The sequence below is a fragment of the Natator depressus genome, chromosome 21 (assembly GCF_965152275.1).
Source record: "Natator depressus isolate rNatDep1 chromosome 21, rNatDep2.hap1, whole genome shotgun sequence".
In the NCBI taxonomy this organism is placed as follows: Eukaryota; Metazoa; Chordata; order Testudines; family Cheloniidae; genus Natator; species Natator depressus.
In genome coordinates, this window is record NC_134254.1 from 4,705,512 (window position 1) to 4,717,988 (window position 12,477).

Sequence of the window (12,477 nt, forward strand, 5' to 3'; positions counted from 1 at the left end):
TATCTAGATCATGTGGAGTGAAACTATATCACAGAGCATGTTTACCAGATCAAACCATTCAAGAAGAGATTCTCTAATAATCTGCAATAAAGGTTTCAAAGCTTTTATGAATGATAAGATTTAATTCAAAACCATGCTAGGACATGCATGAACTAGAAGGGAAGGTGTACCCTTGTCTATCTACTCCCCTCAACATTTTGTTTTCTAGCTCAGATCTTTAAATACCACGTTAACACAGACGTAGCTTATTCCCATCCTGCTCCTCACATGAGTCTCAAATCTCTCCCCTGTTAAAGCTGCAAAGAAATATCTTTCTCCCCCTGGCCATAACTTTCAAAAATTGCATTGGAGTTTTTAATCTGTTGTTATCCAGCCTTTGCTGGATATCTGAGCTCTTGAATGCTGTCATTATGCTGTACTCAGTGTGGTCACTTAGAATTGATGAGGACAGCAACAATAAATTCTGATCCGCTTGCTCCAAAAGTACAGGCCCCTAACACTTCAGCAAAAGGAGAGTAGCTATTGTGGTTTGCTGAGCAGTTCTGATTTATTCCACAAGAGGGCAGCGATAACACATTCATACGAACAAAAAAAGAAAAGGAGGACTTGTGGCACCTTAGAGACTAACCAATTTATTTGAGCATAAGCTTTCGTGTGCTATTATGTATCCGATGAAGTGAGCTGTAGCTCACGAAAGCTTATGCTCAAATAAATTGGTTAGTCTCTAAGGTGCCACAAGTACTCCTTTTCTTTTTGCGAATACAGACTAACACGGCTGTTACTCTGAAACCTGACATTCATATTAGTCTGTTTTGTTCTAACATTCATTAAATCAGCCTCAATGCAGTATTCCTCTTTTTTTCCCAATAACGTTTTAAAATTGAGCACAGAAAATGTTTTTAAACAATAAATAATACACTGTATCCCTTTGATTTGTATTTAAACACAAAGGCAGTTTTTGCTATGTACAAATGCAGGCAAAAACAACTATAAGCAACTGGATTGTACCTTTTCCGTCAAGGAGGAAGTGAACAGCCAAACAATAGCTAACTCCTGAAATTCCAAGGCTATGAAACAGATGCTTATCTCCTTCTTCCAGGCTGCCTGAGTGGAACTTAGGCTTCCGGAGATAGTAAAGCTTTCAGACAGATTTGTCTCTTTCAAACCTGTTTGCCAGAATGACGGGTGTCCCATTTGTGGCTATTTTTAAAGCTGTTCCCTCTAGATGTTAAAGAGGAAAAAAGCTTCTATGAAGGCCTGATCAATCTGAGAGGTTTCAGAGTAACAGCCGTGTTAGTCTGTATTCACAAAAAGAAAAGGAGTACTTGTGGCACCTTAGAGACTAACCAATTTATTTGAGCATAAGCTTTCGTGAGCTACAGCTCACTTCATCGGATGCATACTGTGGAGGTGCCACAAGTACTCCTTTTCTTGATCAATCTGAGAGCTTTCTAGTTCAAAGGACGTTTTGTCCTTAAGCAGTAACCCCTAATATTGCATGGAGCCATAATGTATATGTTAAGGCTTCTTGTATCCATTTTATCAGTACAGTGCAATTTATGATTCAGAAACAGTGCCTTAAAAATATAGAGGTAGGAGGGCAGATTGTCCCTTGATCACCAGGGAAGGTGAAGAGGCAGTAAAGATGTGGTCCAAGGTACATGATGAATGTTAGTGTGCCAACCTCATACTTACAGTACGTCTACACTGCAGTTAGGAGCATTGGGTACAAACCCACCTGACCCCCTAGGTCCATACTTGGGTGGCTAGTCCATGTCACCACCTGTGTCACAATGTCAATATTGTTGTTTTTAGCGCACTGGGTCAGGCAGAGCTAGCGCATGGTGTCTGTCTACCTGAGCTGAGAGGCACACTCTTAGCTGCAGTTTAGGTAGACATTCCCTGGAGGATGTTCCTTTGAAAGTAAGTGGTGGGTAAACATCACAAAGTTTGGAGAAATATCCACTCTTTGGAGGTTAGGCAGAACCTCTGCTCTAGAAATCAGGCAGGCAATCTCTCAAAAACAGACTCTGCACAGAGCAGGCTTTGGTAAAAGACTACATCATTATTTATATTTATCATTTCTTATTGTGGCAATGCCTAGAGGCCAGGACTCATTGTGCTAGGCACTGTGTAAAGAGGCGACTCCTGCTCAAAGAGCTTGCAATTGAAGTACAAGGCTCTTGATAACAGCTCGATGCAAGGAGAGGAGGGAGCACAAGGAAACAATGAGGTAATACTAGTTAACATGAGCAGTAGTTAGAGGTGGCCAACTAGCCCCTACTTAAGATGAACAGCAATTATATTGCTCCTCATGGGCCAAAATTTGAGAGCTGTTGAACACTTCCAACTCCCATTAGTGTCAGTCGGAGTACCAGTTGTACGGCACCTCTCAGGACTTGATCCCATGTGTCCTTTTGCACCAGTGAGTTGGTACCCTGAAAAATGCCATACTGTCATGAGTGCATCTCTAAAGCTTTACTAAGGGGAATATATGGGTCTGATATTGACAGGGGCTAAGCACCCGCAATTCCTAGTAACATGTTAACAAAAGAAAGTCCATCAAACTCCCAGCTTCTTCCTTTGCTGTTTCTTGTGTCTTCTATTTAGGATAGAGGTTGGCATATCTGTAACACTTTTAAAGATCAGGTCCGAATGCTATGGACATACAGGATTTTTTGGGTGTAATCTGTAGAACCACGAATCATATGTTGTATTTGTTTGTTTAAGAGGCAGTGGGTTTGGCAGTAATAGTGGGGGCTGTGACTCCTGAAGTCTATTTCCAGCCTGATCCCTGACATGCTGTGTGGCACAGAGAAAGTCACTTCATCTCTCTGTGTGTCTGTTTCTTTGTCTATAAAATGGGGGTATGCATACCAGCTTCACATGGGAGTTGAGAAATACTGGATTACATTTTTAAAGTGCTTTGAAATTACTGGATGAAAGTGACTAGTTGAATGTACAGTGTGATGATTTAGCCAAGATTTCTTAAACAAGTTTGTTCAGTTTTCTTGGGTCAGTAGCTCTTGTGTCTTGGAATTATGGTAGGAATCCAGGAATCTAGTCTGTCCAAAACACTGCCTTTTTTTTAAGGTGGGGAAATGACAGGTGCAAAATCATTGTACACCACCTGGCTGCTGAATGTATTGATGGTGCTGCTAAAATACTTACAGAAAACATGTTTCCTGGCAGATAACTTCCTTACCATATGTCTATTGCATCATTCACAATTAAATCAAATTACCCTTAAATATTTGGACAAAATCAGTCCAGATTGAGAAGGGAGAAAATAATGTTAATCTATAAGCCTATAAAACTGTAATAAACTCATTTTACATGGAAGCTGTCATGAAGGTGGAAAGCTTGCCCCTTGAATTAATTTAATAAACATGGGAAAGGAAAAAAGGGAAAGAAACAATCACACTTACGCGCTCTTTCTAATACACTTCCCCACCCCCCCACCCCCCCAAAAAACTTGTCTACATTACAAAATCTTATTGTATTCAAATATGACTGTGAAGAGTCAAATTAGCTGCCAAGATGCCAAATATTACTGGCCATTTGCTGTAAACAGTGGCAAATTGTGTTCATTGTTTGTAAGCTAACTCAATAAACACAACTGTTTGAACACAATAAAACTTAGTATATAGACAAACCCAGAGATGAAAGTATGGGGAATCTAATTTCCTCTTTAAGCAATGTGATTTGCACCAAACACTCCCTTCCACTGAGCAGCAACCCTAAAACAATGACTTAAAAATCTCCTGCTACAGTTCTTAACATGATTATGTTTGATCATTAGGCAGTGTCTGCACAAAGGAATTTTAGAACAAAATTCTCGTCTTTATTGCTGGGCAGTGAGCTTTAGTCGGATGAGACTCCACCAGCTTTGACCATGTTTTGCTATCATGCCAGTTTAAAAGTGCAGGTTGAATTGACAATAGTGGTAAATATGTCAGATGCTGACCAAGCCTTTGTCTACACTAGGGCCCGATGCTTCTTAAGAGCAGTTCAGATGAACTGTTGGTTGCACTGATGGGAACCTTTTTTTCTAAAATCTAAGGCTGTACTTTTGTTTGAAAGTAAAGATCCCTCTTTATTAAGCAATTATTTTTTTTCCTTTGTTCCTCCCCTGGGGTGGTTGCTGAATTTACTGTTTGCACGGGACCCACATAAAACATACATTCCCAAATCTGGATTTTAAAACAGGAAAGAAACTGTCAGCAGAGATACCAAGGTGATGAATGTCATAGAAATGCTTATGAATAAATAAGGAGTTTTAAAATAAATGTGTCGTGAAAACACATAGTCTACATCTAATTTGGTCCTGACTCCCATGACCAATGAAAAACTTTTCAGGTTCCCATACCCCAATGGGTGGCAGATTGGTTTTTGTCCTATTTTTAGCCAACTGTTCTATTTTTAGCCTGTTTTTCAAAGGCTAAGTTAAGATCAGGAACTAAAATCTGGATGGCTGTGCTGTTTTTTCATTCAAGCTCCTACGTGAAAGGAAAGAATACCAGGAAATGGAGCAGCACAGACAGAGAAAGCCCCAGTGACCAATCAAGGCAGCCAGGAAAGGACAGCATGATTAGTAAAGGCAGGATCTCAGCGTATGGGATAATGGAATCGTTCTGAATGCTTCAGGCAGGAACTGACAGCCTGCTCATTGAATGGGCCTTTAAATGCCTTACAACACGACAGCTCTGCTTTGTAATCCACAGCTCTTCATACCATGCTACTGGGTATCTCAAAAGCCTTCCCATCCCTTTTAAGAAGCCACAAGGAGGTTACGTGGATAATGCTCAGCCAGTTGTTTCTGCTCTAACATACAGTTATTTCTGTTACATTCCTTGACAATTGGCACTTTCTTTTCAGTGCTGTGCTGATGTTCCTTAGCTAGCTGAAAGCAATCTGCTGATGACCAAGGTTTCCTTTGCACAGGATGAGGATAGGTAAATGGTGAACAGCTATATAACGTTCTGGGCCTTCCTCTTGTCTCATCCAAAAGGTGACCCTTCCGACACACACTGCCATGCTGGGGCATTTTAAGAAAAGAGAAAAGTAGCTGCTATGAACCTGTCATGAGAGTGATCCTAACAGCCTTGAAAGAAAAGCAAATATACTTAAAACTTGAAATTGACACCTAAGCCAAGAGTCACTGCAAATGCAAAGCCAGTCACTTGATACAGAGTCCTGGAGAGACATTTGTACTGTAATCCAATAAAGTGATGCTGTCTATTACACAATAACAAGTAGTAGTAAGTCAAATTCGTGTCTACGTGACATATGGATCTTTTTATTCTATTATGCAATTTAGGAGCTATATTTCACACCCTCTTAACAAAATCCTCTAACTTTTAACCATATGGGAATAGGGGAGTGAACAGAAATCTTTTATTTCCCATCTAATATTTGATTTTTGCTTAAATTGGAAAGGAAAAAAAAATTCTCGCTCAATTGCAGGTTAAAATAATTAAAATCAGTGCAGGTGCTATTTTTTGGCTCCTTCCAGTGCTTTGTAGCTGGTAGAGAGGCAGTATGGTCTACAGCCTTTCCTTCTGTGCACAGTATCTTGTAAACATAGAGGAAGACATGGATGTCTGCCCCAAGGAGATAATTATTTAAAATAGAGGGGAAAATGTTTAAGGGAGGACAGATTAATTTAGATGATAAAAGCTTTGGGGCAGGGGCTGTCTTTTTGGTGTGACTGTATATATGTGTGAAGGGCCTGCTCTTAGGCGCTTCCACAAAACAAATAAATAAATAAAAAATAAATAAGAACCCCAGTACCAGAGTGGTCTTTAGCAATAGAAAGCTAACCAGCAGAAAGGAACAGACTGGTTTCAACAGAAACATTTTCTTAATAATGTGAACTATGCAAAGAAATAAGGGAGCAAAACTTCTCTGGCGGTAGCCTGTGACCGCCCTATCCTGGGCTCCTGTGTTTCTGCTCCCCTGCAGAACATGTCAAAAGAAAGCCAAAGCTTGCATGAAGAGGGAGCAGGAAGCGTGGTCCCTCCACAATTCCCGGGGCAATTACTCTGCAGCACATGCAAAGTCCCCAAGACCTCTGACCTGAATGGGGAAGTGGCAGAACTAGGGGTGTGCCCTTCCTCCAGGGTGGGGTCCGTGCAGTCTCCAAGACAGAAGGGGGAGCTGACTAAGCCATTTGTGAAGCACCTTTATCCCACTCCAAATTAGAGGACATGGGGCTGAGCAGGATGCTCTTGAGTGGCTTGGGCCATTGGTTGTGCCAAAACTAGCTGGTCCTGGGAGGTTCTGAGGTTGGTGGTGGTTCCTTCTCATGGCGATCAGGATCTCTATGGCTGAGGGGGTGCAGTGAGTGGGAGAGGAGTATAATGGTGGGGAGGGGTTGAGCCAGGGGGTTCTAGCATGGGGACATCCTAGGGCAGAGACAAGGTGCTATGAGGGGCTGACTCAGATTGAAGGGGCAATCTGTGCTGAATCTCTGGCTGAGGAGCAGGGGTTGTGCAGGCAGCCCTGAGGCACCTTGTGCTGATTGGGCAGGAGATGCCAGGTGGAAAAACCACTGAGGTGACTTGCACTGATTGGGCAGGTGGTGCCGGGCGGGAAGGGCAGGAGGCAGCTTGCCTTGGCTGGGCAAGAGGCGGCTCGTGCTGATTGGGCAGGAGGTGCTGAGCGGGAAGGGCAGGAGACGGCTCGTGCTGATTGGGCAGGAGGTGCTGAGCGGGAAGGGCAGGAGACGGCTCGTGCTGATTGGGCAGGAGGTGCTGAGCGGGAAGGGCAGGAGACGGCTCGTGCTGATTGGGCAGGAGGTGCTGAGCGGGAAGGGCAGGAGACGGCTCGTGCTGATTGGGCAGGAGGTGCTGAGCGGGAAGGGCAGGAGACGGCTCGTGCTGATTGGGCAGGAGGTGCTGAGCGGGAAGGGCAGGAGGCGGCTCGTGCTGATTGGGCAGGAGGTGCTGAGCGGGAAGGGCAGGAGGCGGCTCGTGCTGATTGGGCAGGAGGTGCTGAGCGGGAAGGGCAGGAGGCGGCTCGTGCTGATTGGGCAGGAGGTGCTGAGCGGGAAGGGCAGGAGGCGGCTCGTGCTGATTGGGCAGGAGGTGCTGAGCGGGAAGGGCAGGAGGCGGCTCGTGCTGATTGGGCAGGAGGCATCGGGTGGGCAGGAGGCAGCTCGTGCTGATTGGGCAGGAGGCGTCAGGTGGGCAGGGCAGGAGGCGGCCTGTGCTGATTGGGCAGGAGGCGTCAGGTGGGCAGGGCAGGAGGCGGCCTGTGCTGATTGGGCAGGAGGCGTCGGGTGGGCAGGGCAGGAGGCGGCCTGTGCTGATTGGGCAGGAGGTGCTGAGCGGGAAGGGCAGGAGACGGCTCGTGCTGACTGGGCAGGAGGTGCTGAGCGGGAAGGGCAGGAGGCAGCTCGTGCTGACTGGGCAGGAGGCGCCGGGTGGGCAGGGCAGGAGGCGGGTCACACTGCCTGCCTGGGAGGAGACTCCTGGAGAGGCTCCTGTTCGGGACGGGTCGCAAAGTAAAGATGCTGCTCTCTGCATGTCTTAGGTGTTTAACAGCTTCTGCTAAATGGCACGTCTGTGAGGTTCTTGGTGTTAGGGACTAAGCTGAGCTGGTGGGTTTGGGTTGTGACTGAGTGGGGAATGCAGTTTGGGGCAACTCTTAGGCAGTGGAGGAGAGACAGTGGGCTCTTTGGCTGGGAGTGAGTGCGCAGTGAGGGGAGGTGTGGGTTCAGATGAGAGTGGCTGTACTAGAACCAGTAGTTTTTCTACTTTCCTTAAATAGATGCTGGTGGCTCGGGTCATGGTTGTTCAGGGTCTCTGTTAGTGACGTGAGTGGTGGAGTATGATGAAGAGGGTTGTGAGACTGAGGGGACTGCTGTTGTGGTGAGGTCATGGGACTAAGATGGGGTGTTGGGAGGCGCTGGGGAGTGGGGTTCTGATGCTAAGAACAGTGTGCAGTGAGGGGCTCTCTCAGATTTGGGGACAGGGTCTATGATGAGTTCTGGATAAAGATGGAAGGGGTGTGGAGGCATTCCTGAGCTGGGTGGGAAAGCCCCCAGTACGCACGCGTTGACTAGGCAGGAGGTGCTGGGCGGGAAAAGCCCTGAGGCGGCTCGCCCCTATTAGGCAGGAAGCGCTGGGTGGGAAAAGCCTCAAGCAGCTTGTGCTGACTGGGAGGAGGCACTGGGTGGAAAAAGCCCTGAGGCGGCTCACGCTGACTGGGCAGGAGGTGCTGGGTGGGAAAAGCCTCAGGCACCTCGCGTTGACTGGGCAGGGGGCAGTGGGAGGGAAAAGCCCTGAGGTGGCTCACACTGACTGGGCAGGAGGCAGAGGGTGGGAGAAGCCTCAGGCACCTCGTGCTGACTGGGCAGGAGTGCAGGGCGGGAAAAGCCCTGAGGCGACTCGCACTGGGTGGGGAGGAGGCGCTGGGCAGAAAAGCCCTCAGGTGGCTCTCACTGTCTGGGTGGGAAAAGCCCTGAGGTGGCTCGTGCTGACTGGGCAGGAAGCCCTGGGCGGGAAAAGCCCTTAGGCGGCTCACCCTGGCTGTCCACGAGGCGCTAGGTGGGAAAAGCCTTAAGCAGCTCATGTTGACGGGGCAGTGGGCACTGGGCGGGAAAAGCCCTGAGGCGACTTGCACTGGCTGGGTGGGAAAAGCCCTGAGGCAGTTTGTGCTGACTGGGCAGGAGGCACCAGGTGGGAGAAGCCTCAGGCACCTCGTGCTGACTGGGCAGGAGGTGCTGGGCGGGAAAAGCCCTGAGGCAACTCGCACTCGCTGGGCAGGAGGCCTGGGCAGGAAAAGCCCTCGGATGGCTTGCCCTGGCTAGGTAGGAGGCACTGGGCGGGAAAGCCCTCAGGTGGCTCACGCTGTCTGGGCGGGAAAAGCCCTGAGGCAGCTTGTGCTGACTGGGCAGGAGGCACCAGATGGGAGAAGCCTTAAGCAGCTTGTGTTGACTGGGCAGGGGCCGTGGGTGAAAAAAGCCCTGAGGTGGCTCATGCTGACTGGGCAGGAGGTGCTGGCTGGGAAAAGCCCTGAGGCGACTCGCACTGGCTGGGCAAGAGGCGCTGGGCGGGAAAAGCCCTCGGATGGCTCACCCTGGCTGGGCGGGAAAAGCCCTGAGGCAGCTTGTGCTGACTTGGGGGGGGACACTGGGTAGGAAAAGTCCTGAGGTGGCTCACATGGCTGGGCATGAGGCGGTAGGCGGGAAAAGCCTCAAGCAACTCTTGTTGACTGGGCAGGGGGCAGTGGGAGGGAAAAGCCCTGAGTTGGGTCACACTGACTGGGCAGGAGGCACCGAGTGGGAGAAGCCTAAGCCACCTCATGCTGACTGGGCAGGAGGTGCAGGGTGGGAAAAGCCCTGAGGCAACTCACACTGGCTGGGCAGGGGGCGCTGGGCAGGCAAAGCCCTGAGGCGAATTGCACTGGCTGGGCAGGATGCCCTGGGCGGGAAAAGCCCTTGGGTGGCTCACCCTGGCTGGGAGGGAAAAGCCCTGAGGCACCTCGTGCTGATTAGGCAGGAAGCGCTGGGTGGGAAAAGCCTCAAACAGCTTATGTTGACTGGGCAGGGGCCACTGTGTGGGAAAAGCCCTGAGGCGGCTTGCGCTGGCTGGGTAGGAGGCACTGGGCGGGAAAGCCCTCAGGTGGCTCACACTGGCTGGGCAGGAGGTGCTGGGCGGGAAAAGCCCTGAGGCGGCTTGCGCTGGCTGGGTAGGAGGCACTGGGCGGGAAAGCCCTCAGGTGGCTCATGCTGACTAGGCGGGAAAAGCCTGAAGCAACTCGTGTTGACTGGGCAGGAGGTACTGGGTGGGAAAAGCTCTGAGGAAGCTCGTGTTGACTGGGCAGGAGGCACTGGGCGGAAAAAGCCCTGAGGCGGCTTGCGCTGACTGGGCAGGAGGTGCTGGGTGGGAAAAGCCCTGAGGCGGCTTGTGCTGGCTGGGTAGGAGGCACTGGGCGGGAAAGCCCTCGGGTGGCTCACACTGGCTGGGCAAGAGGCGCTGGGCGGGAAAAGCCCTGAGGCGGCTTGCGCTGGCTGAGTAGGAGGCACTGGGCGGGAAAGCCCTCAGGTGGCTCAAACTGGCTGGGCAGGAGGCACTGGGCGGGAAAAGCCCTGAGGTGGCTTGCGCTGGCTGGGAAGGAGGCACTGGGCGGGAAAGCCCTCAGGTGGCTCATGCTGACTAGGCAGGAAAAGCCTCAAGCAACTCGTGTTGACTGGGCAGGAGGTATTGGGTGGGAAAAGCTCTGAGGAAGCTCGTGTTGACTGGGCAGGAGGCACTGGGCGGAAAAAGCCCTGAGGCGGCTCGCGCTGACTGGGCAGGAGGTGCTGGGTGGGAACAGCCCTGAGGCAACTCGCACTGGCTGGGCAGGAGGCACTGGGTGGGAAAAACCCTGAGGCAACTCACACTGGCTGGGCGGGAAAAGCCCTGAGGCAGCTTGTGCCGACTGGGCAGGAGGGACAGGGTGGGAGAAGCCTCGAACAGCTCGTGTTGACTGGGCAGGGGCCACTGTGTGGGGAAAAAACCTGAGGCAGCTTGCGATGCCTGGGGAGGAGGCACTGGGCGGAAAAAGCCCTGAGGTGACCTGCACTGATCGGGCAGGAGGCACCGGATGGGAGAAGCCTCAAGCAGCTCATGCTGACTGGGCAGGGGGCCGTGGGTGGATAAAGCCCTGAGGTGGCTTATGCTGACTGGGCAGGAGGTGCTGGGTGGGAGAAGTCCTGGGGCGACTCGCACTGGCTGGGCAGGAGGCGCTGGGCGGGAAAACCCCTCAGGTAGCTTGCGCTGACTAGGCAGGAGAAGCTGGGCGGGAAAAGCCCTGAGGCGGCTTCTACTCACTGGGCAGAAGGCACTGGGTAGAAAACAGAATGGAGCTTATGCTGATTGAATTGACGTTGTGATTATCATGTCTACTGCACCCAAACGGAATGTTTTTACTTCTCCTCATCTCTCTCTCTCTCTCTCTCTCTCTCTCTCTCTCTCTCTAAAGGACAACAAAAATACACAAAAGAAAAAAGAAACAAATCAACTAAAGCAAAAGGGAATGGAAAACAAAGCTACGGAAAAAGAATGATCCTCCCTATAAAGAAGGTATAGATAAATGTTATGGTATACACATCGAGAATTTTAGCGGAAGGGTATTGATGAAGGCTGGAGAAAATATTGGTAATGGGAGAGTCAGCAGGATTCCTACGTTACTTATACATTTCCAGACGTTTTCACGTCTGTGACTCCTTTCCCCTTCTTTCAAGGAAGTAGGATTTTTGTGAAGGAAGGGTGACCGCCCTGTAATCGGGGTTCGGGTCGCTTTCCTTTCCCCCTCTTTGCATTGGCCCTCTTCATGCCAAAATCCAAAGTGAGCTCCCTGTAACTAGGGTGTGCAACTTTCCCAAGCTTACTCGCCCATTTGAAAGCTAGTTATAGAAAGCAGCCTCTTTGGAGAGTTAGGGGTTTGTCCTTCTAGCTCTCCTGTCGCCGTGCCCTACTCACACGCACAACCAAGTCCAAACCGAGCGAACTCTGCATCCCGCTGGCCCTGACTGCTGCTGCTGCTGCAAGGTTTCCTGCTCTACGCCACAGGTTGGTGCCGAAGACTGGGAGTTGGGCTAATTTCAAGGAAGGGCCTTGTCCGTTTAATCTGAATAGCTTTGATAGTTACGTGTACGGAGCTCACGCCTCCCCACGCTTCTCCCCTTTTCTCTCTCTCTAGCAACTCAGAAGAGAAAACGGAGAAGAGGACAGAAGTACCAAAGAAACGGCAGGAAAAGACAATGGAAGCAGAAGCCACAGAAAAGGGACACACACCTTGCACACATGGGCCTCCCTGCAATGAGGACACGGGATTTCCACTTAAGCTTCATTCCCCCTTGAGGTGCCAGGTAAAAGGACCTCCCTGTAAACGGGGATCAAGGTCCACCCCTTCCCAGCAAAAAGGCTTGAGGTGTCCGTTTGGTAGCTAAGGCTGAGGGACCCCCCTTTAAGAAGGGTAGCGGTCTCTTTGTGTCTTTCAGCTCTTTAGGAGCTAGGCTTTGAAATGCCCTGTGCCGTTGACCTCTCCCTGTAGGAAGGGTTCAGGTCTCCCCTTTCTAGACTGTTTTGGGCCGCTGGCACTTGCTGGGCAAAGAGACCACCCTCTCCTGAGGGAATGGAGGTCTCTCCTTTTCAGCGCTTTAGCCTCTGGCCCGTTGTAATGCCCCTGGCTTGAGGACCACCCTGTAAGGAGGGTTTGGGTCTCCTTTGCCATGCTGCTTTCGCCACAGGTCACTTTGACATGCCAGGCAATATGACTACCCTGTAAGCAGGGTGTAAGGTCTTCTCTCTCTCTCCATCTTAAGCCAGTGGGGCCTTTCCGTGCCTGTGGCTGAGGGACCCCCCGTTAAGAAGGGTAGCGGTCTCTCTGTGCCTTTCAGCTCTTTAGGAGCTAGGCTTTGAAATGCCCTGTGCCGTTGACCTCTCCCTGTAAGAAGGGTTCAGGTCTCCCCTTTCTAGACTGTTT

At 50.2% G+C, this 12,477-nt stretch overlaps 1 long non-coding RNA gene across 1 annotated transcript; it reads left to right on the forward strand.

The window, feature by feature from the left end:
• The first annotated feature begins 2,109 nt into the window (after positions 1 to 2,109).
• On the forward strand, positions 2,110 to 11,767 carry LOC141975655 (uncharacterized). Its single transcript, XR_012635976.1, has 3 exons — positions 2,110 to 2,233; positions 10,972 to 11,072; positions 11,692 to 11,767. It is a non-coding gene; the product is annotated as an uncharacterized LOC141975655 (long non-coding RNA).
• The last annotated feature ends 710 nt before the right edge of the window (positions 11,768 to 12,477 follow it).